At 40.1% G+C, this 27,823-nt stretch overlaps 1 long non-coding RNA gene across 1 annotated transcript; it reads left to right on the forward strand.

Annotated features, from left to right (window-relative positions):
- The first annotated feature begins 17,963 nt into the window (after positions 1 to 17,963).
- LOC145450621 (uncharacterized) lies at positions 17,964 to 20,427 on the forward strand. Its single transcript, XR_013918542.1, has 2 exons — positions 17,964 to 19,736; positions 20,211 to 20,427. It is a non-coding gene; the product is annotated as an uncharacterized LOC145450621 (long non-coding RNA).
- Positions 20,428 to 27,823: the final 7,396 nt, after the last annotated feature.

Raw genomic sequence — 27,823 nt, forward strand, 5'->3', positions numbered from 1 at the left:
CCTCCAACAATATCACTTTGCCACTAAATCCACGTCATTGGGATGTAAATGTGTTTGCATTTAGCACGCACAAAATAGTGAAACTGTACCTGAATCGTAGCATCAATGTTGCGACTAGCACCTTTGGTTCATTTTTCTGACAACATTCGAAAAGAGGCTTCGCGTACTAAGGTATGTTAAATAGGGTTACCATACGTCCTCCTTTAGGGGGATTTGTCCTACTTTTTATCGGAAATTTGGTCAAATTTATAGCAAAATTCGACTGAGATGCCGTAAATCAGCATCGAAGTGACGCTTCGGAGGGTATTTTGGGAGCTGATGAAAGTTGACCTTTTTATTATTTTAGTCAACCGACTACGAAGTGCTAAAAATTTAACACTTTTTAAGATTTTCCACCGGTATTCTGTGTTTGAAGATTTTGAAATAGTGTTCTCCTTTCCCGATTCAAAAATATGGTAACCCTAATGGTAGATGATTGGATGGTACGGTGGGCGTTAAAATCAGGAATGCATTGCTATACAATTCCACACAATCCGAGTAATTGATGACTGTTGTTTATGGATAAGCTTAGGCTTCATTCACTTCTTATCTATACAGTACACAAATCAACATATCTTTCCGTAACAACGTTCGGCATCCTTGTGTTGTCAAAACCAACACTTTCACGTCCTTGAACAATTATTAGGCCTACAAACATAAGATTCATGATTAACACACAGTTATATCGGCCTGGGTAGCCAACTGCGGGATGGCTCTTAGGTCAATCGTACAATAGTGGAAAACTGACTGAAATAATGCCAAATTATCAGTATCCTGCATATCCTTATGCATAAAGAGTAATAAAGTTCAACAGTCTAATTAGGCTTATTTTCATCTCATTATAACATCTTTGGTTGAAATTATTGGACTTTCAACTGCGGGCCACTCTATTCATGGAGCTGGCAGCATAAACATCCAACACTAAACGAGCATGCCCTTGACAATCTCAAAAGATTTACTTATATTGTTACAAAATTTTGCTCGAAATATCCAGCTTTCCGTTTGTGCATATTTAGCGTCTCTGTGCTGTGAGCTTGACCCGCAATCACATGGCATCAAGAGCGAAATCCGCTGTTTTTTGTCAGCGAATGATCCTTATTCACAGGGTTGTAACCAAGTCACAAGGCTCCGAGTCACAAGTCAATCTCATTTTATATTTTTGACTCGAGTCAAGTCGAGTCATTTTCAATTCACACCGAGTCAAGTCCGAGTCCAAGTCAGCGATCAGAGGGTCGAGTCCCAGTCATGGTATTATGACTCGAGTCCGAGTCCAAGTCATTGTGTTGACTGCTCAGTTTCCAGTTAAAGTCTTCCTAAACCCACTTTTCCTCACTTTTAGCAGTTTCTGGTCGCATTTTCAAGCACCAGTACCAACAAACGAAATCCCAATAGTGTGTTGGCTTCGAAATTACAATTAAATGTAGGTCTTGGCCGTCTGAATCTCGAGTTAATGACTTGCTTCGAGTCATGCGCAATGACTCGAGTCCAAGTCGAGTCGAGTCATTTCCCTATTTTGAGAAAATGACTCGAGTCGAGTCGAGTCATCCGAAAATCGTGACTCGAGTCTGACTCGAGTCGATTCATGACTCGAGTCATTACAACCCTGCTTATTCAACCAATCAATGAGATTGATATCGTCATCTGATTTTAAAATCTAGCAGGCGTACGGGGTCAATCTTGACTACATATGTATACTGTATCATAAAAACCAAATCTGTGCGACTGGGGTGTTGGCTATACTGCTGAATAACTTGTTAATGGGGTAATATCGGTAGCAAGTGTAGAAACCCAGTTTACACTCTGCTCAATATCCATGTGGCAATAGTAAGACGCCGAATACGTTGTCCGATCAGGTCGAAATTGTTGGCAAAGCGAAGCAAGACACTGATTTTATGGGATTATTATAACATTTGATTGCCTCAGTTGATACATTTGGCGACGTTTAAAACGTCAATATGTACTTAAGTACTGAGCTATTATGTGGCCCCGAGTCGTCGCTCGGTATCTTGTACAGTAGATTAATATAGGCAATCACCTAATTGAAATATGGGGTTGAAATTAGCAATATGACGTCACGTGACGTCATGAGGTTCACGTTCGTGTTCACACAGAACCTTTCAAAAAGGCTCACGTTCACACGAACCTGAAACTTTCAGAGGTTTACACCATCCCTAGTACATACACGCATTGGGAGCTTTACTCACTTGTGAACTAGAAAAGCCTAGCTACCAACAAGTTTTTAGAATTGCTTCCAAACGACAAAATTTACGGGCTCACTGTTCTTAATATCGTGTTTATTTGAATTATTCCACGTCGGAAAAAGTGAAAAACATGGACAATTTTCATTCGCACTCATCCGGATTTTTCATTCGCACTATTCGCACCACGCTTGCCGTTCGCACTCATCCGGATTTTTCATTCGCACCATTCGCACCACGTTCGTCATTCGCACTGAATTTTTTTTCATTCGCACCAGTGCGAACCGTCACACAGGTTGAAAAGCACTGCTTTAATGTATGTTGTTAATTCGTGACCTCCGGTCTGTTACATAATCAAAAGATATTGTTGTATGTCGAACGTAGCAGACTGAAAGAAAAACTTTTGTGAGACACACACACAAATTGCCGTGTCTTTAATGCTCTGTGCGTGCCCGGATGGCATCTGCATAGCGGGCTCAGATTGGAAGGATCGGACTATTAGTCACGCCCACCCAGCGCGGCTATTGACAATGGACACATACCCTAAGTTTCGGCCTAGTTCTTTCTTTAGTAGCACACTTCGTTAAGTCGCGTGTTGGTCGAAACTGCATATGTCTTTTAGTGTGTCGTGGCACGATATTGACTGGAACCTAAATGCCTAAAATTGCTATAAATTAGGGTTGCATTTAAAACAAAAAGCAATTTAAAGCAAACATGTATGAAACAAGGCCCTTGTTTAAAACATGTTTTTTTAAGCCATTACGTCACGAATATTCATTTGGGACGTCATAGTGCAGTGATTCTTAACCTGGGGAAAATAACCTCCTAAGGGGTAATTTACCAATTTGCGGGGGGGGGGTCATTCAAATTGATATTTTTTATAAAATTGTAACGCTGCAGTGAAACATTTTCAAACGTAAATATGAATGTAGGCTAACATATATTTTTGCGAGCTTGTATATATTTTGTTTCACTCAAAACACCATACCTGCTGTGATATCATAGTAACCACTAGTGATTATGAATGACAGGGTCGAATGTAGCTTAGTATAGTGCTAGATAAGTCCAATTTATTTTGCAGTAGTGCGGATCATATATTGTCACGCATGCCGGCAAATTGAAAGACAACAAGGGACATCTAAGTTCAGCTTTACACCTATAATACAGTAACAACATCGTAGAAATATAGTTGTTAGTATTGAAAAGTGTAGTGGTCTAGTTTAGTCAGAAAAATTAGGTCTGACAGCATCAAAATGCCTTCGAAGAAACAAGGGAAAGATATTGGAACCTTTTGGGTTCGCCTTCAAAATAAATAACCAATCTTCGTCATAATGGCATCGAACTTTCTGATTGAATTTCCTTCAACTTATTGATGTGATATAGGATTTTCTGCAATGGTATCTATCAAAACTAAACATCGAAATAAGTTTGCGATTGGCAATTACATGAGATGCTGTCTATTATCCTCCCCTTTGCCTAGATTTGACCACTGGATTTAACACAAAGACAGCATCAGCCTTCCCATTGACTTGATATTTTTAACAGGCATTTCAGTGTACATTATGACGTCACTTTATGTTGTTTTACAATTAATTGAGTGCAAGCTGTAATTTGTTATTTTTGGAAAGGGGGTAATTTCATCCCGTCATTTTCTTCTTGGGGGTAACGATATGAAAAAGGTTAAGAACCACTGCCATAATGGATTGGCATTGACAATTGAAAATATATAGGGTAAATATAGTTCCTTTGACGAAATATCTGTAGTATAACTGTAGAACAGACTATTTTGAGCATTCCAACCATCCCATATCGATGTAAGTCGGCTAAATCGGGTGGTAATTGTTCGTAGGCTCATACAAAATGTTTTTTGGAAAGTATTTACACACTTATGGCATAATTTTACAACTTGAAAAACACAATTTAGGTTTTTTTGAATGCCGCTGTGTAAAACACTGTTTAAAACATGTTACAAAAAAGTGTTTTAAACAACTATTTGTTTTAAATGCTACCCTACTATATAAATTATGTATGCTTTCTTTCTTGAAGGGGAGACGTATGCATTTCAAAATCAAGCTATCTAGAGATAATTTTCAACTTAATTAAATCTCTCGAAAATACTCTATAAGTTATGTTGGTTTACGAAATACTTTTGAGTACCGTTCGTGCTCGTTCCCCACCCTATTGGGAAATTTGGGGTGCAGCAGTCATGGATCTGGCAAGAATGTAAATCGTTGGGTGCGATAAATCGTCCTTTAGAAAAATGGGCAATTGGTACATTATGACGTAACAAGAAAATGACGTATCTTTTTTAAAGGAAGTCCGTTATCTCATCAGGCCTTTTCAGCGCGATCCATATATTGTCTTCCAATACTATAACTTCTAAGATGCAAAATAAATGTAATCGTGAGTAATCGTGATTACTTTTCCAATGTAATCGTGATCGTAATCGACTACTTCCTGATTTTGCTGTAATCGTAATCGTAATCGTAATCGCGTCATTCCGAAGTAATCGTAATCGCAATCGATTACATTGATGAAGTAATCACCCCATGTCTGCTGTGGCGTACTGGCATACATCGAAAATGTTCAGATAACGATGTTTCGCAATCCGAACGCAATATGATTCGATGAAGTCAGGACCAGATAATATGATGGTTTATATATTGGAATACTGTGCTTCAAAATGAATTGACCATGCCCGTCGCGTCCCAACTATAGTAAATTATGTGATGTAGGTCCTATGATTTAATCGCTGTGGAAAATGATAGGAACGCTGTATTACACTATTTCTTACTCTGTGGATGGAGAATTGACTGCATTCTTTAAAGTCATCTCACTTCAATATGTATACTAAAATCATTCGTAAAATATTTTATCCCATAGAAGCGTTGTGAGAAGTGTCATCAATGATCGTATACAATTGCATAGTTGAATCCGTTTTATTTGGACACCCGGTAACTCGGACAACAGGCTTATTCCGCCAAAATGCCCGAGAATGGAACAAAGGTAAGATAAAATAATCCCAGTAATTCGGACAATTCTCCGTTTAATTCAGGCACAGGTTCGCAATTCCTATCGCTAGGTTATCGTTGAGATGACAATATAAATGGGATGAGTGGTTATGGTGAAACAATGACGATCAATCCCGCAGCAATCGACTGTGAGCTCTAAACTCATATAGGGGGGTGCCAGATTCATAGTCTCTTTCGCTTCGGTTCATCACGTACAAGTTTAGCAGCGTAAGTGAAATTTCTCACCAAATTAAACGCGAAAAAGTATAGACATTTTCTTGAGAGTTCGGCAGTAACCTGCGTGTATATACCGTTTTGCTTTTGCAGCAGCTTAGACACAGGCCTACTGTATTTGAAGAATTACCGTGCTATTTAAACTCTATATATGTATGTTACACACGAAGCATAATCTCTCAGAGGTTCGCACCATCCCTAATACAGAGCTTTTTGATTTTACGATTTTCAGATTTTTAGGGTATTTACCAACAAGTTCTGGTCCGACAGTGCTGTCATGAATTTAATTTCACGTTTAGTCGTGAATTGGTCTACTTTATGGGCCATGTCGTTGCCATTTCTAGTTGTTCCAAATCTGCAAGCATATAGTTGACGATAATGCCATGTGTCGTCATCATGTGAAACGATGCCTCTTTACGAAAACCTTTATAGAACAGCGGCGCAAAAAGTTGTCGAGGAGGCTTTTGTACCAAAAAAAAACCGAGGTCCGGTTTGTGAAATGGCTTTCTGGTTCTAGAATTAGAACCTGTAACGCGCAAGGTATTTCACGGGGAAAGAGTGATGGCACACAACCCACAAGAGCTGTCCGCGGTGCGAAGCCCCCCAGCACCTGTCAATTCAAACTAGATATTTTACGTTTAGGTGCATTTACGAGTGCCTGCTGGCGTGGGGCGGTAAGGATGGACTGGACACCCCTGATCTAGAATCTGGCCTCTATGAAGCGATGCATGACAACGTATCGAAAGTTTATCTCAATCTTTGGCGATCATCATATTAAATATAATAGCTACTGAAGGGATTGATATTGCGCTTACGACTTCGTTTGAAAATTTTCACTGTCTGTGTAGCCTACCACTATTATTCTCATTACCATATAACCAACATTCGTAGCAAACATTTTTGTGAGTAAACATCACGCGACTTGATCTTCTGTAGAATTCATTGAAGAGCTTCGTTGCGTAGAAACGTTCAATCTATTATTGCTCACGGCTGTTCACTTCTCATAAACTTTCATTTATTTGCTATAATTGTGTGAGTACTTTCCAAAGAACAAGTTTTATGAGCCTACGGATAATAACCACCCGATATAGCAGATTTATACGATATATGGGATGGTTGAAACCCTCAAAATAGTCGGTTCAACAGCTATAGTACGTAGATATTTCGTCAAAGGAACTATACTTACCCTATATTTTCAAGTGTCAATGTCAATTCACTATGTCGTCACAACTGAATATTCGTGACGTCATGATTTGAAAAAAATAAATAACAACATGTTTTAAACACTGGTCTTGCTTTAAACATGTATGTTTTAAATTTATTTTTGTTTTAATTGCAACCCTATAGGGTGATGTGACCATAGTTTTCTACACTGGTGTGACCGTTCACGGGAACATGTATTGTCAGGTAAATTATCGCAGTAGCCAGTAAATATGAATGATTCGCAACATGCAGATTCCCAGCTCTTTGATCGCTCGGTTCCAGTATACTCCATCATGAAAATCAAAATGAAAAAAGCCGTATGTATGTAAATTTACAATTAGCTTGTACTTGCAGGGATCCGAAATCTTTTTGCCGCAGCACGGGTTCTAGTCTATATAGCAGTGCTTCTTAAACATTTTAGACCGCGATCCAAATCTGAGTTTTATTGGCACATCACAACCCAAGCCTCGCATATCGAAATGATGTATTTTTAATGTTAGCATGCTACGTTATTACGGTCATTTATGAGATAAAAAATGCCCAGATAACCAGATGCTCGAAACTCAGTTCTAGAAAATATTTATGACGCATGCGATTTCAATTTGGCGAGCAATCGGGAATATTTGCTGTCGACCATTTCGACGACCGTACGTATCAATCAATATCGAAGGTTGTGGCTTGGCTAACGAGCGATGGTCATTTTGGGCCAAGGTTTTATCGTCACCTATTTTTGGCAACGCACTTTGCACAGCCGCATGTTGGTCAAATCTTCATGTCTTCAAGTCTCCTGGGGCGGAAAGGGTCGGCCCCGTAACACCGGTGTCTAATAGTCCCGTACCTGCATGTGGCGCAACTGTAGACTAGAGAATCTCAGCGATACTTGGAATACGACTTTTTTATCAAAGGCGGATACAGTTATAGATTCATTTTTTGTAAATTGTGAGTATTCAAAAAAATATACACGCTACGGCACCGGCGTTTCTCTCGCTCTACCATTCCCAAGTGTTATCCGCGCATGTAACAACTTTCCAGAGAAGCCAATGTCAGACAATTTTATATCGTAACATCAAGCCAATTTGTGTAATACAAAGATCCGCACATTTCCGTGATCAAGCCATGTTGTCGCAACCACTTTGCTGTGTATCTCGCTTTTAGATATAGTACCCAACGCAATGACTTAGCATCCGCAGCAACCATCGACAGGAGATCGCACAAAGCGCGAAGAAATCTTCTTTGTTTCCAGATACTTGTCAAATATTATCCACGCATATTAAAAGATCGCTCTGGGGCGGTCACTACCCATATATTTTGAGAACCCCTGCTATATAGCTTTGATCATGTCAGGTAGACATAGGCCGTTGCTTATAAAATGGATTCGCGTAGCCTACACTTGAAACAATATATAAACAACCAGCACCTAGTATACTGACGCTGAAACAACATTAAAAAACAAATGTAACGTTGTCGTGTGTGCGCTATCCTCTGTCTACGATAGCGATCCCGAACTTTTATACTCGCCTGCCGTTTTGAGTTCCTGTACAATGTTCGAACACTCTCTACATCAGAGGTTCTTGACCTTCAGTAACCTAGGGAACCCGCACGCAAATCTGCAAGCTTTCTAGATATATCCCAAATTTCCCCTAGTTAAAAGAACAAAAACCTACCACGTTACACATCTAACTACACATCTATTACATACAATACTATAGATTCCTTGTGCTTAAAATGAGCTGCGCATCAACGTAGTGTTAAAAGAACAAAGTATAATTCCAAAATGATTTTCACACAAAACGGAAACATTATAATGAACATTAGTTGCATATCACTTTGACTTCTGCTATTCCTATCCAGTGAAGACCAGTTTTAAATGCGAGACGTCGCCGCAGCACGTGCCTCGTATTGTTCGATAGAAACGTAACACCGTGACAACAGTTGACTTAATGAATATTAGAGATAGAATCGGCATTTCAGAATGTCGGGGTTTCGATTTGGAACACCAACCACCTCTGCGTATGCCACGACACACGACATACCACAACAACAGTCATAATTCGACAATAGATCGCGCCTAATCACCTGCAGACAATGATGGCTAAGACAGGCGTGCTATCACGAATTATACGTATGAGTTGACTGTGTTTCTTGAGCCCCAGTGATATCACTGAGACTTGCTCAGGGAGCCCCAGTTAAAAGCCACCGATCTACAATATATCTTGCCAGAGCAGGGTCTCAAGCTCACAAGTGATGAATGCCGCTCGACATTCGTTGCACTGAATGCAATGATATCAATGAACTAAATAATCAGATATATTGAAGTCCTTAGTAAAGTTGATAGTAATTCAAGCGCAGCGCGTAACATTTCTCTGGCTTATACATTTGATCAAACATATTCATGCAACTGACTTTTAAAGTGAGTTGTATAAACATATCGGCGGTTTGTCACAAAATTCCTGATCAATTCTAATGTAGCAATAGTCTGATGCCTTCAGAATACTTTGTCCGATTATCTAGCTTACTAGACCCTTCACGCGTAAATTTATAATGCATTGCAAATCCTGGTCGTAATTGTTGGTAAAGCAACGGAAATCAATAATTTTATGGAATTATTATAGCATTTGATTGTTCCAGTTGAAACATGTTGTCAGCATTGTGGCATAATGAGGCCTGAGTCGTCGCTAGGTATCGTGGACAATAATATATTATTTTGCGGAAATGTAGGGTTAGAATTAGCGACATGACGTCACGTGACGTCAAATGTTTGTGTTCGCGTTCACATAGAACCCTTCAAAAAGACTGGCATTCACACGATCCAGAACCTTTCTGAGGTTCACACCATCCCTAGTATTTATACAATTATGGCTTATTTACACAACTTTTGAAAGACAAAACACAATTTCTCTTTTAATGTCAATTTTTTAAACACTGTTAGTTTTAAATGCAATCATGCCTGTGATAGACTCTAGCGTACCTCTTGCAAGTATAGGACAGCGCTACGAGTCTGCGGTTATAGCATTTTCCTAATGCATCTTGCTAGATGAAATCGCCAACATTTTCGTGGAATTTGCGACCTTTACCTAATTTGAGAAACGCCGATAAATATCCTATTGACTATTCTTAAGGCTTTGCGAACATATTACATTTCTACTGAATAAATTTGTGAATTTTGTTTGGTACCACTCAGGCAAGGTATTAAATATTTAGGATCACATCTCGACATTGCAATGTCAACCGTAATACAGAGACTTAAAGCTCTCTGCGGGACGAGGCAGATTCCGTAGCCAAGAGTCAAGAGGATACGGCTCGACTCCAACAAAGCGCATTGCTTCGATACTTGACCCTTTTGTCTTGAATTATTGAATTATGTTCGCCGTATGATGCGAAAACGCTACGTTTTTCGGTAATAATGGTTCTTTACGAAATTGTGCTACGTGTACTGTCCTCCTGGACATTCTTGGAGCGATACACGAAAATTGACCAACTCCACCCGTGTGGGATATATGACCATAAGAATAGGTGTATTTGACTCGTTCGCGACCATTGGAATGGTTCTTACAAAAAATGTGCATTTCAAGTTTAAGGGTCTTGCGCCCTATACGCTGACGGTTGAAATCGGTGAAACAAAAACACGATTTCGTTTACAGTGTTATGTAAATTGTCATAACGGCCAGACCATAGGCGCGGAGTTACGGGGTGACGGGGTGACGCAGCCACCCCATGACACATTTATGGGGTGTCGGACACCCCATACAATAAGAATAAATGGTCGCCGTCTGCGATTTAAAATCATCAGCGCTGTCAATTAGCGACTAGCGAGTCCACGATAGCGCGTAAATGCCAACCATTTACCATTAACCGATACACGCATGAATATTTGAATGCGCAGCTTCGTCGGCGACAGCGGACTAGTGCTTAAAACGTTCCCAATAAATTGTTATCCGTGATTAGTAATCATACAATCGAAGCAACCTCGTTTACGACGTCGATTTCGACACGCTTGCGTTGAGAAACAACATGTTGTCTCTCGACCAGACGAGCGATCGCGTTTCCTTCTCTTAATTAAATTGTATTTGCACCCATATTCGTTAACAAAATAATTCTGAGTAGTTCCATGATAATTGGAGGCTTGGAACGCGAAATATGACAGTGTGTTTCTTGTGTTTCTGTATGCCTGCGAATAGAAAGTCATTCCTGCGCAAAACTTATGGAAACTTATGAAACTTATGAAAACTTATGAAACTTCTGAAACTTATGAAAACTTATGTAACTTATGAAAACTTATGTAACTTATGAAAACTTATGAAGATAAAGAGCTCTTGGATGAAGAGCCGTTCAACATACATTTAAGAATATCTCCCTATTGAAATGAACCCGATTATTTTCGGCTGAAACACGTCAGGGGTAATCGTCAGTAGCTAGTAGAGAATTGAAAAGAACACTGTAAAGCAATGACATAATGAATACAAGCTAATAAATAATCAATCAATTTTAGTTGAAACCGTCCAGATATGCCGTACCTTATTGTCATCGCATATGTGCTGTGTCGATGTTTGATATGAACGCATGGTATCCCGCACACCAATGCTACTTAGCCTATTTCATAGCGCAATGGTGAGAATTCAGTATGCATAACACCCGCTTCATCTTATACCATAAACCTGACTGGAAAGAAAATTTATTACCGTGAATTATACTGGACTCATTCACCTTTACTTTGCTTAAATTTATTCCGAATGCCAAGTGAAAACAGTGGGCGTTGTCAGTGTGAAGTAGGATAACTCGGAAAATTTTCACGACCAGTTGTGGAAATTGAGATAAGTTCAGTTCATAACATAACAAGTCATAGCTATTTGTCATAAGCACGAGAATGGCAAATGTCCGTACAGCAACCTCGGTTCGTTTCGGACTATACAGTTCAGTAGTATTTACCGGAAAACCAGAAGAAGATTAGATTCAAAATTCTAAAGCATTGAAAAATATCAGAAGTAAATTAGAGATTACCAGCATTTCGCTCTAAGTAGACAATTATGTCGGAATCAGGGTATCTGGTATTCTCCTAAATTAACATTGCCATTTACATAAACATTGTTCGTAATTGTGGAAGAATTAAAGCTTCGTCCGGAGAGTTAGCATTTTTATTTAATCTGCTGTGAAGAACCGAGAGTACATCAAAACAATGAGACGTCTACCTGCGCATCTGAGATATTGTGCACATTGCACAATCTTGAACTTTCCCCGCGCGGCAATCAAATTGGGTCACGCGTTAGCATATGAAGATTGCGACACAGTCGCGTTTGTTGATTGACGCTGAATTGGTATCTTGGGAATAATAGTCGACGTCAATGCCACTCAAGTATTTGGATAAACTATGCTTTAAGACAACCTTTTCTGTTCGCGATATTATTGGAAATACTCGTGAAGTCGTGATACACTCATATGTGACGTATGAATATGTTGTTACTTATCGTTCCCAATGATTATGATTTTAAAAATTATATGTAGATAGAATCACCGCACATCGACCGATCATCGCTGATGCGCGATTGCCCATTGCCATCCATCGTTGCTCTGGTTAAACCTCTAATGAGTCTAGTCTCGTTGTCTCATGGCAATCCAGTCACAGGCACCAGTACCAATATCCGTCCCTGGTAAACGGGTAGGGTAACGGCAGAAACGAAATCAGTCGTGAAAATCGATCACTACTCAACTCAATGAGTGCTCATTTAGCGGATCACCGATCCGTTGAGGCAATTTCAAATTCGGGAGAATCCGAATTGCGCTATCTCATCCTTGACTCCTTTCGGATATTTTTCAGTTTTTAGTGAGATCACAAGTAAGCGAAACATTAAGCCCATTTACATGGCCGTTTGGGTCAGCTTCGAAGCTGACTCGTCAATCCGACTCTCTCGTTTTTGAAAAAGGCAGACGGCTTCAATCCGTCTTGAGCTCAATCCGTTCCGCAGAGTCGCTTGGAGACGGCTTGAACATTACCGGTACTTGAAAACGAATCCAGACTACAGCAACATACCAACATTTCATGTTCATATTTCACGAAAGCGGCACGTATTTCAACTGGGTGAATATGAAAGCTCTATCAGTACATGATACTGCTTTTCTAATATGCACGTGGTCTTATTTGTTCAGCGTCGCAACTTATGAAGCGAGTACAGCCAACAATATAACTTGCACAACTCACTATCAGAAAGAATATATAGCCTACACGGTGTATTTGGTCATTCTAGAATTGCGTTGAAGTATTTCTGGATATCTCAACTGCCGTAGCATATTCCCGAGTTGAATCCCAAAGTGCTGTAGTATCACTCGAGCTGCGATAAACATGACCATGTAAACTCGATCACTTTGGCAAGCCGTCTCATGACGTCATTCCAAGACGACTTGGCTTCAAGACGACTTGACCATGTAAATGGGCTTATTGTATTGAAAAATATATCAACATGTAAAACGAAACTTAACTGAACGAAAGTTTGCAGAAAGGTACGACGAATAACGGAGAGATGCCAATATAAAGATGGCTATCATTATTTGGCAGACACTAATTCGAAATCCAGAGAATTTCCGCCATTCGTATATATACCTAAAATGAAAATAGGAACTTGCAGCAGAATTCGAAGTACAACTATAAACACAGATTGTACATTGTACAATGTACAGTGCTATGTTCCACATCTCATCGAACTTTTCGTTTACATTTAGTTTGTCCCGGTTTGCTGTTACTTCGTTTGGAAGGATTATGGGCCAATAATTGCCCATCAGTGGAGAGGGATAAGGATTATGTCAGCTTATAGACTGCCGGGGCGGGAAAAGCCATTAATTGCTGAAATGAACGGTCTTGCTCGTTTTCTGGCATGTCGTCCCAATCCCAAGTAGATACCAACAACTTTTTACAATTCTCGGCGAGGGTAAATGTACCACGGCCCGTGATACTCTTTCGCACATCCAAGTATTGTGAAGTGATCGCCGATTTTAGTAAATGAATTAGGTCTGGTAACTTTTTCTTTTTCCTGTCTGTTAATCGTTTGAGAACATGGTTCATGCTCTCGCAGTTGTTATTGGTGAACCATTGGTGTTCGACGCCCATAAAGCTACGCATACGCCAGACCTTGTTCTTCAACAAAGGTAGCAATCTATTTTGTAGGTATGGATTAAGCGTTGGGCAAATGCCATGGCACCTAGTCACTAGGTCTTTTCGTCTGCGATCAAATTCCATTTCGTCTTTGCTGAACAAAAGATTGAAGACTTGGTTTACCAGGCTTTTTCTTAAATGCTTGCTTTTACCAATGTCGTGCTGAAGTTTGTCAACCAAATTCGTCTTTAAATGATTGACGCAGAGAACATGTTTGCAGTTTTTGAACGAGTTTTCGATTGCCGAGTGTAGTGCAATTTCGTCGTCTGTCCCCACGATAATCCGATCAAAAGTACCTCCTATAGCGGAGCTGAGATGATTAAAGAAGTCGTTGAATGTCCCTTTATCTGAACTATGGTGGAGATATATTGGACCGATAATAATCGGATTTTCCTGGGTTCTGGTGCTTATCATCTTCAGGATTTTGAAAACTGCTACGGTAACGTACACATTGCCCAGGTTGTAAGTCTTATCAATTCCAAGTACGGTTTTTCCAGTGCAACACATTTTTTTAATATCTGTTATTTGGTCATCGGTGTACATGATTATGCTATATGCTTTCCCTGGAGAATGGATGACTCTTCTCACAAACCTTTCCGTGTGCATCATGTTAACGACATCCAAAAGTTCGTCTGCATAACATTTTCGCGGCAGGCTATTGTGCCATTCTTTGCTGACCTTGTCTCGGTGCTTAGTTTGGTGAATTTGATTTATATTCCGGAGCATTTGCGAGATACTTTCAGATTCATTTTGAAGATCAACGAATATGCGCTTTCCAGTTCCATGTTTAACCTTTTCTTTTATCTTATCAATAACGCTCGGCGGAGTGCGGGTGTCATTCTGAAGATTGACAGAGCTGTTTCCATGTGAACCGCAGTCCCCAGAAATACCCTTGTACTCCACGACACACACATTACATGGTTCCGATGGTCCACTCTCAATCCAACTTATACGTTTTTCGTAACCAGGGTTGTTCTTTGATTTAGCGTAGTATCGCCCAACCGTGATAACGTCACCTGGACAAGGCTGTGGTGATAACGGCAGGTACTCCTTCATCCGCAGTGTACAAATGGCACCGTTGTGGCAACGCGGCTTGTATACGTACTTGAGTCGGTCGTCGACCTTCAAGTAATACGAAGATGTCTGCATGGTTTTCGTCCAAGCTCCCATGTCATCGTAAAATATGCGACGAATCTTGGCAGCCTTTCGTAGTATGTTCGTTGTGAAATCTATCATAATGTAACAATTATCTTTCCGTCCTGAAGGCATCTTCGAAAGGGCATTTTTGCAATCCAAAATTTTGTTAACTGCCTCCTCCGTACTCAGAAACTCGTTGAATGGCAGTTTTGTTATATTTGTTGCTGTCATGTTAGGTTTAACTGATTCGGTTTCGTCTCCGTCAGCAACTTCTCTCATTTCAGTATTCATCTGTTCACCATTCGTTTGGTCCATAGGCGAATCTTCACTCGGAATGGTGATGTCTGGCAGCGAATACTTCTGTTCATTAGCAATTACATCGCCATCTTCGTTCCTATGAGATGTTTTGGAGTCGTCTGATTCGCATATAATCGGTTTGTCAATGTCGCTTTCCTGATCCTCCAATTTCAGTTTTGATTCGCATACAAGACCTGGATCACTTGAAGTTCTATCGCTAGTTTTGATCATTGGCACGAAGTGATTCGGTCGAAATGGATAGCTTGTCGTAGGCACAGTCGTTTGTGTCCACATGAGAGTCGCGACAGGTCTGGCAGATTTCGATACACCGCGGCCGCAACATTTGCGTGAGAACGGTTCTGTCAAGTATTCGTTTGCCAGTGTTGGCGGATAATATGAGCGAATCGCGGAGCCAAGAGCTGCACTCAACGCGTAAATATGCATCATCTCGGAATACTGCCCCGGAATGCATGCTTTTTGTACCAGACGGGGATAAGGTGATGACACAACTCGATTGTCATCTATAAGGTCAACGAATCCCTCTGCGTCTTCGTCATAATATTTTGGATTCTCAATAATTTCGAGCGCAGTCATGAGCCTCAAGCGCAAGTGGTGTTACGCAGTACCGTATAGGGCCAGCGACACTGCGCGATAAAAACAATTCCCATCGACATCAACGTGCAAAACCGTGTGATCCGTGGTGATAATATAATGAAACTGCTTCAAAATCGTCAATGAAACATCATCCACCAGTGCAGCCTCATTTGGCATGCTCCGATCAGGCTCGAGTACATTATACAAACGAAGTATTCGTTTTATAGTTGTACAATGTCCGGATGGCCTCGAATGTGTTCCAATGTCCATTGATAATTTAATCCGCCTTCGAAGAAAATACAAGAGTGGCATATGAGAATCTGACTTTTCCACTTCTTGAAGTTTCCGATCTTCGCACAAGAACAGTGAGAGTATCTGTTGCATTCGTAGCATTCGACGAACTCATCGTACTTTGAAAAATCCAGTCCGCATACAGTCCAATGATAAGACATAATCCAAGACGAACATGCAGCGTTGTTGCAAAAAAAGACAATAATATTTGCTATCCTTCCCACTATTGGCCTATGATACCTCAATTGATGACACCTGTCTGCTTGCTACGATTACTGCCGCGCGGGGTAAGTTGCAAATTTTGCACAAATCTGAAGCGAGGGGACATTGCAATGAGGTGCTTTGATAACTACATGTTAACTCTCTGGTGACGTTGCGATTCTACCACAAGTAGCCTACACGTACAAATGTATCTATATGTGAATTGCAAAATCAGCGTAAAGAGACAGCCAGTCACACACACTAGTCAATGTTCACACTAACGTAGTAGGTTGGTATTAATGAGGTTTCGACTACTGTGGTCTGGTTATTTTACGCCAGGCTAGTGGTATATCTTATTATGGTTCCTCATACGCCGACTATTATGGTTCGGGGCCGTCGCAAGACACCGCTTACTCGAATCGTACGACGAGTCCACGCCTACATAAACCCAAAACACTTGGGTAGGAATACTGGAGTCGACCTCAGCCTGACTCGAATTCACAACCTATTCGTTTTGCAGCGGTGGAGTTGTGAATATATTCAGCGAACTAAAGAAGAACATTGCATACCCAGACGTTTTCAACGTTAGTTTACTCATTGTTCACTATCAGCATGACCATGGTGCCGAGCCACACTATAGTATGCCATTCGAAAATTTGAAATTATGCTTAAAATAATTGTAGTCTAAAGAAAACGATCAATAATCCAAATTATAATCCGTCGGTCTCGATGTGAAGTTTATTTGTAAAAATAAAATTTCTGTCATGCCGACAACTAATATCCACGCGCACTCGGTTTACCAGACGTATCGCGTGCCGAGAAGGGTTAATCCAGTTTTGTACGATGCGTTGATTGATCGCAGACATACTGGCGCCTGTGAGACAATGCGGTTTTCAAAACCTCATTGCTTTCCTAATTACCATCAAGAAATGAAGTGTCGTCGATGTTCAAGTTTATAAATTCATATTGCAATCAGAACAGTCCCCATTCTCTTGTTAGGCGTGCTGGCACTTAGTTACCGCATGGTTATACGTATAGTACAAGAAGGCAAAGCCTACTCGCGGTCACCCAATAGGTAAAATAGCTTCGTCAGAGATCACCTCCGTGTGTCTATCGGTGCTGTCAAATTTACCGCTAGTTTACAGTGTGCTGTTAGCCAAAAAAAGGTCGGTTACCACTGTGCTAGGGTGCCGCTGACTATTTTATATTTACAGAGGGTGCCGCGAGATTGAAAATTTCGACAATCACTGACTGGTCTATGTAAATCTGGATTGCCATTATTGCAATCACGATTTAAAAATCCCTATTTGGAATCGAATACCGAGACAATGGTCTCACAATAAAATTCGAATCTGAATTAATTTACCTCATGTTTTATAAGTTTCATAAGTTTCCATAATATTCAGAACTTTTCATAAGTTTTCATAAGTTTCCATAAGTTTTCATAGGTTTTCATAAGTTTTCATAAGTTTCCATAAGTTTTCATAAGTTTCATAAGTTTCGTAAGTTTTCATAAGTTTTCATAAGTTTCATAAGTTTCATAAGTTTTCATAAGTTTTCATAAGTTTTCATAAGTTTCATAAGTTTTCAGGGGTGCCTTTATTTTGGATGCGCGCTTTCTCGTTTGCCATCATCTGTAGGCTAGTAATTCTTGTCTGCTTCGTACACTCGTATTCCCTCGGTGTCACTTGTTAGTGTTTGATTTCTTATTATTACCGCGCATCGTGCAGTGCAGGACGTTGAATTACGTTGTCAAATATTGATGCAACACGAGATTCTCGGTGGCGCAAATTCTAAATTTATATGATTGGATTTAACGGCCACTTTCTATGATCCAATGAACTTTATTGCTGGACGGACTCTATCGAGCGCAACAATATCGCGGATCGAATTTCAAACCTCTGGGATATGTATTTCAACTGATAATGTCGCGGCATGCGCCTATATTGCTCTTACTGCAATTACACGTGAATAATTGAAAGCGCACCATTTTACGATAAAATTCGACTGGCGGAACGGGGCCTACGTAGGCCACGGGCTGATATTAACCACCGCGTTGTCGGCAATAAAAATTCGGGTGCGTAGCCAGGGAGTTCGTCATTTATAACTAGAAATCCCGTCCTTTTGAAATACAAATTCTCTAAATCGTATTATCGATGCTCCTTACTGCAAATCAGCGAGAATCATTTGTATTCGAAATGGGTCATCGATATCTTATGTGCACTATCGGCGGTGGTTTGATGTAGCGCGTCTGCATGCAGGCTTTCGCCAAACAGTAACGATCTGTGTAATATTGTTTATGTTTATGTATTTAGTTGATCAAAACTTATGCCCGCGTCTGAACAAATTATGTGCTCGTTGCCATTGCCGAACCTGCACTGTAAAAAATCTGGTAGATTTACTGGGAAATCTCTGTAAATTTTACCACGAATTACCGGTCGCAGCCAATTACTGTGCGTAGCTTGTCATTTTACATTTTGATAAGTAATATTACCTTAATATAGCTGTAAAGTAAGTTACCAGAATTTCTTCGCAAAATTACTGACAGTTACTCGTTACTGCAGTTTACCGGGCTATTGGCAAAATTGATTAGCTTCGAAATTGCTGCAGCCAATGTATACGTAGAACTGAATGTTACTGATATATCATTCTGGAGGTGATTTGACCTCATTGAACCTCGTTTGCGAGACTGGGGTCTGTCATACCGAAATTGTTGGCCCTAGTATCAATTTAAGCTTAGTAGGGTACAAGAAATAACTGACAATCTTAGCTAATGTGGTACACCGTAGCCATATTATATTATAAGGCAATGGCTGTACGGCCAGTCTCGCTGGTTACATTCGTTGTCACGGATAAGGCTGATAAGTTAGAAAATTAGTTCAGGATGTATAATATTGCTCGGGGAAACTAGAAATATCAGCACCGCATGCTCAGCTGACCATTTGTTAATGGCGGACAAGGCGACCTGTAATAGGTTACATTAGGTGACTGCTTTTTCTGAGATTCGTAGTAAACAACCAACGCACAACTGTGACATCACAAGCAGCGTCTGGTTAGGTAAGTACAGTAAGTAGTGAACAACACATGGAATATATATCAATTTATACGAAATTAGATGAAAAAAGGGACTATATGCAATGATAAATGTTTCTGTATGGAAAAAACGACCCAGATCAAACATTATAACGTGACCAGTAAATATTATTGGTTTCATGTGTCAGCGGATGAATACCATTTATTTCGAAATCGTTCGAGTGTCGTCTGGGCAGTGGCCAGTGGCCATTAGTGAGATTTGAGCAAAGGATGGAGCGAAGCTTGTTGTGCTTGAAGAAAGTGGACACGATCGTTGAAGATTCCTGGGAATGCTGAATGGAATACGCATCTTAAAAGGTAATACAGTACTACATAGTATTTGTTACCGTGAATATCTGACTGCACACCAGCCCTCGATGACTTAGATTTCATGAGTGATATGTTTCATTCGCCGCATTCTCTGTTCTATTTTGGGATATTTGTCGACTTATATAGTGACCACATACTCCGCTGCGGAGGAGTTGAAACTGTTGGCTTGATAATGTCATTTTCGGGCCATAGCATAGATATGTTTTCATCCACTGCTGGATTTGTTTGCCACACATGCCACCTTAAATTAGGAACCTTTTGCTTCAATACAGATATAAAGTCATGAATCTCTGCTATTTCATGTAAAAGGCGGAGCCGTCATCACACAATGTGCCAGTACCGGTACTTCAAAACATGTTATATTTTTGTTACCCTATTTGTCTTAGTCTTTATAATGTCATGTCCACTGTCCAGGTTAGGAACTTTGCTTTATATAGCGACTTACGCATGAATTCTTTTTAGTGGAACTGCAAGATACTACTTACACAGAAGGAATGAGAACGAGAAAAAGAAACAATTGGAAGTTTGGCCGGTGGTGGAATTAATTCACGTTTTCTTGAGACCACTCGTGTTACTGCATGTCTCCTAAAGAAGAATTAGACCTCCAGCAGCAATATTTTTCCATCGATAACCACTTCATCGTGATATCATGAATGAATATACAGTTTGTTCCAATGTCGTTTTGGAAATGTGAAGAAAATGTTGCGATATTTTTGCATCGGGTTGCTTTGCGATAGGTATGGATGTACGTGAATTTACAAGCTGGTATGTAATCCTGATTTACAGGGACAGCATGTAGGTAGGTAGGCAGGCGGTAAAATGACAGTCTCGATCGCAAATGTACAGGAGAACATGTAGATTAGATATACCGGAGGTCACTGTAACATTACAGTCTGGCGTGTAAAGTGAGATTACCGGACGAGTGTAAGTTAAATTTACATTGACTAACGTTAATGTTAGATTACCACGAAATGTCTGGCTACCGTGCTTCCAAACATTTCGCGGTAAATCGAGGTTTTTATTTTTTACAGTGTGGGTATTTAGGTATGACTAGCGCACCCTGTGATTGTAATTTTGCGGGTTTGCGGCATGTCTGCAGTTTCGTTATCAGCGCAACCTTGCCGGCCGACGGTACAGTCCGATAAAATTGATCACTACTATGTATTTCGCACAGCGTACTGAGGCTGATTTCAGCAAACTAACGATCCTTATTAGATGTACAAATTCGACCTCATCGTTAGAAACGTACATTTCATTGCGCGCTCTGAGAAACACCATCTCCTATCGCGATTTGACGACCAAACATACGTTCACCCTATGCAAATTAAAATGCATTGATTGCATCGATCAGGGCCGCAAGCCGCGTTCACAATATTTAGTGAACCATTTTTGTGATAAATATTCTCGAAGCGCAAAGTTGAACAGTGTTTTATTGTGTGTGCCAGCTGTTTGGAATTTATTCCAGTGCCATAATATTAATCCTATTATGCTTTGCGAACGTAAATCGGGAAATGCAGCAATGCAGTCAAAATCGATGTTCTATTCAGTGACCATTTGTAACGATGCGAGATACTCAATACTAAGTAAAAACCGACTGTGTTAGCAGTATAGGATAATTACTGATTAGCCGCGCGCGCTTGTAATCACAATTCTTGTTTGTTATTCGTGTTCCAGAATTATCGCGCCGTGTTACTGCTCAGTCCAGCGACGAATGCCGAGCGAGCGGCAACCAATGACCCAAATTCGCAATCATCTTAGCGGGAGATCGCGTGGCGTGTGCGATGCGATATGCGCACACAGACTAATCTCGTTAATTGGCCGCGGCCCCGCGTAACAATGTTCAACGACTTGTTGAATTGCAACTGAATATTAGCGTCAGAACGGTCATTTCAAAAGGACGGGATTTTGAGTTCCAAAAGGAGGGGGTTTCGACACCCCTGGCTACGCGCCTGCCGCCACCCCATGCAAAAATAAAAGTCGGCGCCTATGGGCCAGACTATTTATTCTCGAGGCAGCATAAGCATGTATCTGAGCCATCAAGACAGTGATGTATCCAGGGTTAAGGGCTCGGACCCCTTTATAAAATCCTCAACTTTAAGTTGTTGTAGCGCCAGCGACCAATATCCCTCGCGAATTCGAAGTATCGGACATATCGTGTAGCGTAATCTTGGATGGTACCGTACGTTGGATAATCAAAGAGAATAGCAGACATGAGGGCGCCTATGTGACAATCTAGTTTTCAAATACACATTGTCTTCCTCATCCACGCCGAGAATTTACCTGTCGTGGAGGTGGAAGTGACATTCCAATTACAAATCCAAATTACAAACACCTCTTCGCTATTCACGTTTTTCATTCATAAGTAGCTCTCTAGTAGCCTACTGCGGGTAAAATGTAGGCGTGTAGTGCAACGTTTATGTTGCCGCCAAATACTTTAACAAATGATAAGTCGATCAATATTTAGATTTTCAGAAAGAGTGCAATATTGATATTGGATTAATATCAGTTATTTTAGGGCAAGTTTTTGTTGCAGTTAAATCCGTGGAAAGTTGCATTTATTTTTCACGAAAGTTGAACTATGAAGCTGCATTTATAGACAAGTTCCTTGAAATTAATAGGGTATGAGATACTCCGATCAATCTGCATCCAAGGCACTGCAGCAAAACTCAGTGTTAGCAACCTCACCAAAATCAGTGGCCTGAAAAAATTGACTCTGTGGAAATATAATTTTCGGCGGTTTAGCCTGAATGTATACGTCTAATCAGAAAGGACCTCAAATGTAAACAACACTGAAATAATCAAGCGATATTTTTAAATATACCGCGTATATATATATAAGTCATATTTTGTGATACGATTGTTGATATACAATGTTCTTTCCAATTCTCTACTAGTTGCTGACGATTACCCCTGACGAGTGTCAGCCGAAAATATTCGGGTTCATTTCAATATGAATATACTGTTCAATTGTATATTGAAGTTCTGCACCTCCAAGAAGTTCTTCAAATATTTCCAGTAAAAAGTTAGTTGCATGAAAAATGGAAAGATAATTGCAAAAAGTTTCATCAAAAATCGAAAAAAGTTGCGAAAAGTTGACTGAAAATGTACAGTGAAGTTGCAAAAAGTTGTGATATAAGATTCGTCTAAACAGCGTAAAACATCATACTACATGACTTCTGCGTATTTAGGAAGCTGCCGAACGCTGTAAAAAAGTTGCAAAAGTTGCAAAAACTTACTCTACTTATTATAAATTCTGAGCCATTTACGATGAATTGCGCCATCACAGGATGATTAGTAGCCTACGAGTTTTTACTGAGAACATTTGGCGCCCACGACGAATCCCATAAAGTGAGTTCGAATTAGTACTACCATGACGTCACGAATTGTGACGTAACAATTGATTGACATGTATGACACTTTGGGAATTAAAATGGAAAATATAGGGTAGTGGTCGTAAACCTATGGCTCTTTTTGGGTACAAGATATGGCTCTTTGAACTTTTCTTAATTTTGTACCCAATTTATCAATATTGCTGCAACTTGATGGCAAATTTTCATAATTCTCGTGGCAGTATAAACATAACTTTGAGAGTGGCGTATCCAAGGTTCGAGGCACGGGCCCCCTTTTTCAAGATTCTCAAATGTAAGTTGCTATCGTACCAGAGACAGCTATCACTCGCGAATTCCATGTAGGCCTCGAAATCTTGCATTGCACGATACGTTGATGACCAAAGAGCAAAGCAAAATTATAGCGACTCTTGTATGACGATGCAGTTTTCAAATCCACATTGTCTTCCTGATCGACGGAATTATGAAAAATGAAATGAGAAAACTTCAACCCGTAGACCAGTGGTTCTCAACCGGGGGTTCGGGAAGCATTTTCAGGGAGTCCGCGAACACTCTAAAGTTGTCAAATGATTGATAACCTAATTTGTACTTTTTTAATGCGAGAAAGCATGAAACAGTTTCGCTTCATAATTGTGAAAACTTTAGGACTCACATCAATAAAATGGTCGTTCGAGATGAACTATCCTACTGTGTAAACTCATTTTAACTGTGAAATTGGCAATAGCCTGCCAATGCCAACATGTTCCTTATTAAAGTTGCTTTGATGGGGCATGTGGAAAAATTAAATGTTTGAGATAGCAAAGTCAAACAGAGTGACTTCGAAATGCTGGCAAAACATTTTGAATTTGGAGTTGTCAGTCTCAGCAAATTAGTGAACAATTGTTTGAAATAGAATTTTTTTCCTAATCTGTCCCAATGAAGGATTTGAAAACTTGTCACGAAATCCATTTTGTCCTGTGATATAACCACTAAATAACTTCAAGATAAGATGCTAGATAGAAATAACTAGGCTGAACGTGATATGTTAAAAAAAAACTCACACCAAAAGCTGTCGCCGGAAGCGTTTCGCGTCAATATCACATTTGCCACCACCTACATTTGTGGAAATGGATTTTCGGCATTCGTTCATATCAAATCGAAGACACGTTTTCCAAAACAATAAATACAGCTGTAAAGTTCGTTTCGAAATAATATAAGTCTACCCAATTTCTACATATAGTGTGGTTTTATTTTCAAGAAAAGTCATTTTGTGACTCTTTATCACTATAGCATACACTTAATATTTGCACATGACAGATGAGGTTTGCTCGATAATTGAGCTAATTTTGAACGAATACACGAGAGATCTGCGGGGGACCGCGAAGACAAAAAGGTTGAGAACCACTCCAATACAGCATCTAATGGTCAAGGTCTGGAGTGAGTTGGCTGTCACGTATCATGTAAGCAGCCGTTCCCGCATTTAAAAAACACCAGCCTCAACGCTTGTTCGAAGCTTACCCTCACCAATTATTATCAACCAGCAGACAACAGAGCCATCCGTAATACCATGCAACACCAGGAGAGTCATTAACTGCAAAAAGCATGTTAATAGTATATATTTTCACTTTTACTATGGTCTACAATTGTTGTTATCGCATTCAAATTTAAATATTATTTGCCTTTTAAGCTTCCAAAAATGCCATTTGGCTCTGACTGAAATACAAATTAAAATTGCAAAATTGAAAATCGCCAAAGATCCCCGACCCATGTAGGTATAAAGTTTCGCATGCTTACATTAGGCAACCAGCATGATTAGTACAAGTTTTACAGATAAAATATGGCGCGCACGACGAGTTCCATGCAGTGAACTTCGTGCCTCAATGATGTCACGAGTTTCAAATTGCGACGTAACAGTTGATTTACATGTATGGCTGTTTGAGAGTTACAAAACAAAATATAGGGCCAATACGGCTCTTCGGACGAAAAGGGTTTCCGACCACTGGTGTAGAATGACTGTTGAGCATGGAGGTCAAAATACATGAAAATACAAACCTATCGGTTCTCGTGATCTGCGATTCACCATGAGTCTATGAGAAAGACTGTCAGAATACGTAGGATAGGGTTGCCATACGTCCGGAATTTCCCGGACATGTCCGGAATTTCACAGAAAAATCAGCGTCCGGGAGGAATTTCAAAAATATGCCTAAATGTCCGGAATTTTGAAGGCTTGAAGCAAGCTCAAAAATTTTTCGTAAATCAACAGAAACAATATTATTTTCAAGCAGATTTATGCTTTTCAAAATTGTTCTTCGCGCCGCGCGCGAGTTAACGCAACGTATAATAATATTAGTATGGACACCAGGCACCACCCTCTCCAAAAAATGCAATCAAAAGTAATATAAATAACCATCATTTACTGAAATAAGTCTGGTTGTAATCGCAATTATAAGCTAACGGAATATTCCTAGAGTTGGTTAAGGCAGATTGGATGCTTCAATCACAGACAGTGGTTCCAAATCTTGGGGTCGTTCGCCTTTTTCTGGGGATCGCAATTATGTTGTACGTAATCAGCTTCCTAGGCCGTGAGTAAGTTTGGGCAAGCTGAATTTTTTTTTGGTAACCAGCTCATCAAGTTTTGACCTTGCCACGCAACATTTTCAAGTGGGAAAAGAGGTCGCTAACATGAAGGTTGGAAATCACCGGATGTGCAACCTGTTGGTGCAGTTTTTAGTAGCCTAATATATGGAAGAGTCAATATTATTGACTGAATTCATACATAAAATTTAACAGCCAAATGCATGTAGTAAGTGCCCAACAAGTTACATCGACTCCCCTATGGTGGGCCCAAGATCAGTGCCTTTTTGGGCGGAAGGGGGGAGAAAAAAAGGTTGTTTCGAACCTGATTAAAACACATATACAGATAGCCCACCGACCTATCAGTATAGCAGGGCTATTGCAGACCCTAGCAAATAGCAATCACCAGAACTCCCATTAAAGATGGCCCAATTCATGACCTATGTTCCAGTCCATTCCTGTATAGCAGTGATTCCCAAGTGCGGCCCCCAGATAGCCTTCGTGCGGCCCCCAAGATATATTAAGAAATCGAGTTATGACTAAAAATAAAATTTATATTTATAAAATACTCTTGCTTGGCTTAGCCTCTGTAGTTTTTAATCATAGAATTGCAGGAAAGTTGTGAGTATAGACTGCTAACGTTACGTCACTGCTGTTTCAATGCAATGTGCCCTAACTTTCCAGTTGAACGAGCAGTAGCTATAGATATAAATAGGTATTGATAACTTTCAAAACCGGAGGAAAATCCCGAAAAAATGGTAAATTTTTCCCACTTCGAGGTCGCTTGACTAAAAAAAGAAAAAGAGGCTCAACTCCCGGAAAATACAGTCTTTCTTTCACATTAACAGGTGGTTGACTGAAAAAGGTCAACTTTCCGGTCCAGCTCCAGAAATAACCGCAGTAGCGTTCCTACAGTGCTGACTCAATGTATGTCAGTCGAATTTGACCCTATTTGTAACCAATATCCTCAAAAAAGAAGACAAAGTCTCAAAAAAGAAGACATTTGGGCTCCTCCGAGGACACTTTAAAAAAAATCAAAAAATAGGACATATCATCTTGAAAGAGGACGCATGGTAACCCTGTGATAACTAGAAGTGCAACACGTGACTCACGGTTGAATACGCCGAGATGCATACTGCTTAGCCGGCTAAAAGCAGCATAATTGGTAGTCCTATTTATAGAAATGGGTATATCAGCGTTGGCCATGACTGCAACACAACGCACCAAGACATATAAAGTTTTAGGCCATGTAACATGTGACTCCAAGAAGTGTGTCAGAACGATCGGCAGCGAGAAAGCCTTGGCCGTAAAGGACTGCTTTATGCTGACCAAAAACTTCGAAATACCAAAAACTTCGTTATATAAACAAAATACATATAGGTTTAATTGTTGATATAGGTGCCTAAATGACTGGCGCCGAATGTTTTTGTCTTGGCAATCTATACCTCACAAGACATATACCATCCCGCAGGAAAGAAAATTATATGCCAGTGAAGAAATGCCAATCTGAAATCGTGTGATATTTCAGTTTAGTAGGTTTGGGCAATTCTACATTTTTTTATATAGCAGACAGGAGGTCACGAAATAACATCACGTAAAGAAGTCGTAACTAGGGGTCCGCCCGCCCGAAGATGTTTAATTTTACGGGGTCTGGAGTTTCAAAGACATCTCTCACTGAGCTCTACCGGTAAATCTGATTACGTGGGCAAAGAGGACAACAATGCAATTCCCGACCTTATTCACCGAATTTATCATGAATTATCGAAATATTCGCGCGTCGCGCTGTCTTATCAGTACAACTTTAATTTCGTGGCAAAAGCGAACAACGTGATGCGAGGTCAGTTTATCACCCCATTGGAGCCCGGAGTCCTGACTCAGTGCTGTTACGTTCCTGACAACGGGTATACCGCCGGATATGTTTAATTACCATTGAGGGGGGCCTATACATTTTCAAACACACCTCACTCAGCTCTACCGGTAAATCAGATTACGTGAACAGAGACAGGATGGAAATTGATAGCAATACATGCAATTCCCGATCATATTCACCGATTCAGTCATGAAACTAAAGAAATTTCTCGCGCTTCGCGCGTTTAGGCGAGAAAAGTTGATTCACTCAACGGACACCCAATACAGCAGATAAGTAGCGGTAAACAGTGTACAGTTTTGGAATCT

The sequence above is a fragment of the Botryllus schlosseri genome, chromosome 11 (assembly GCF_051294905.1).
Source record: "Botryllus schlosseri isolate E-star chromosome 11, Bs_hap1, whole genome shotgun sequence".
Classification (NCBI taxonomy): domain Eukaryota; kingdom Metazoa; phylum Chordata; class Ascidiacea; order Stolidobranchia; family Styelidae; genus Botryllus; species Botryllus schlosseri.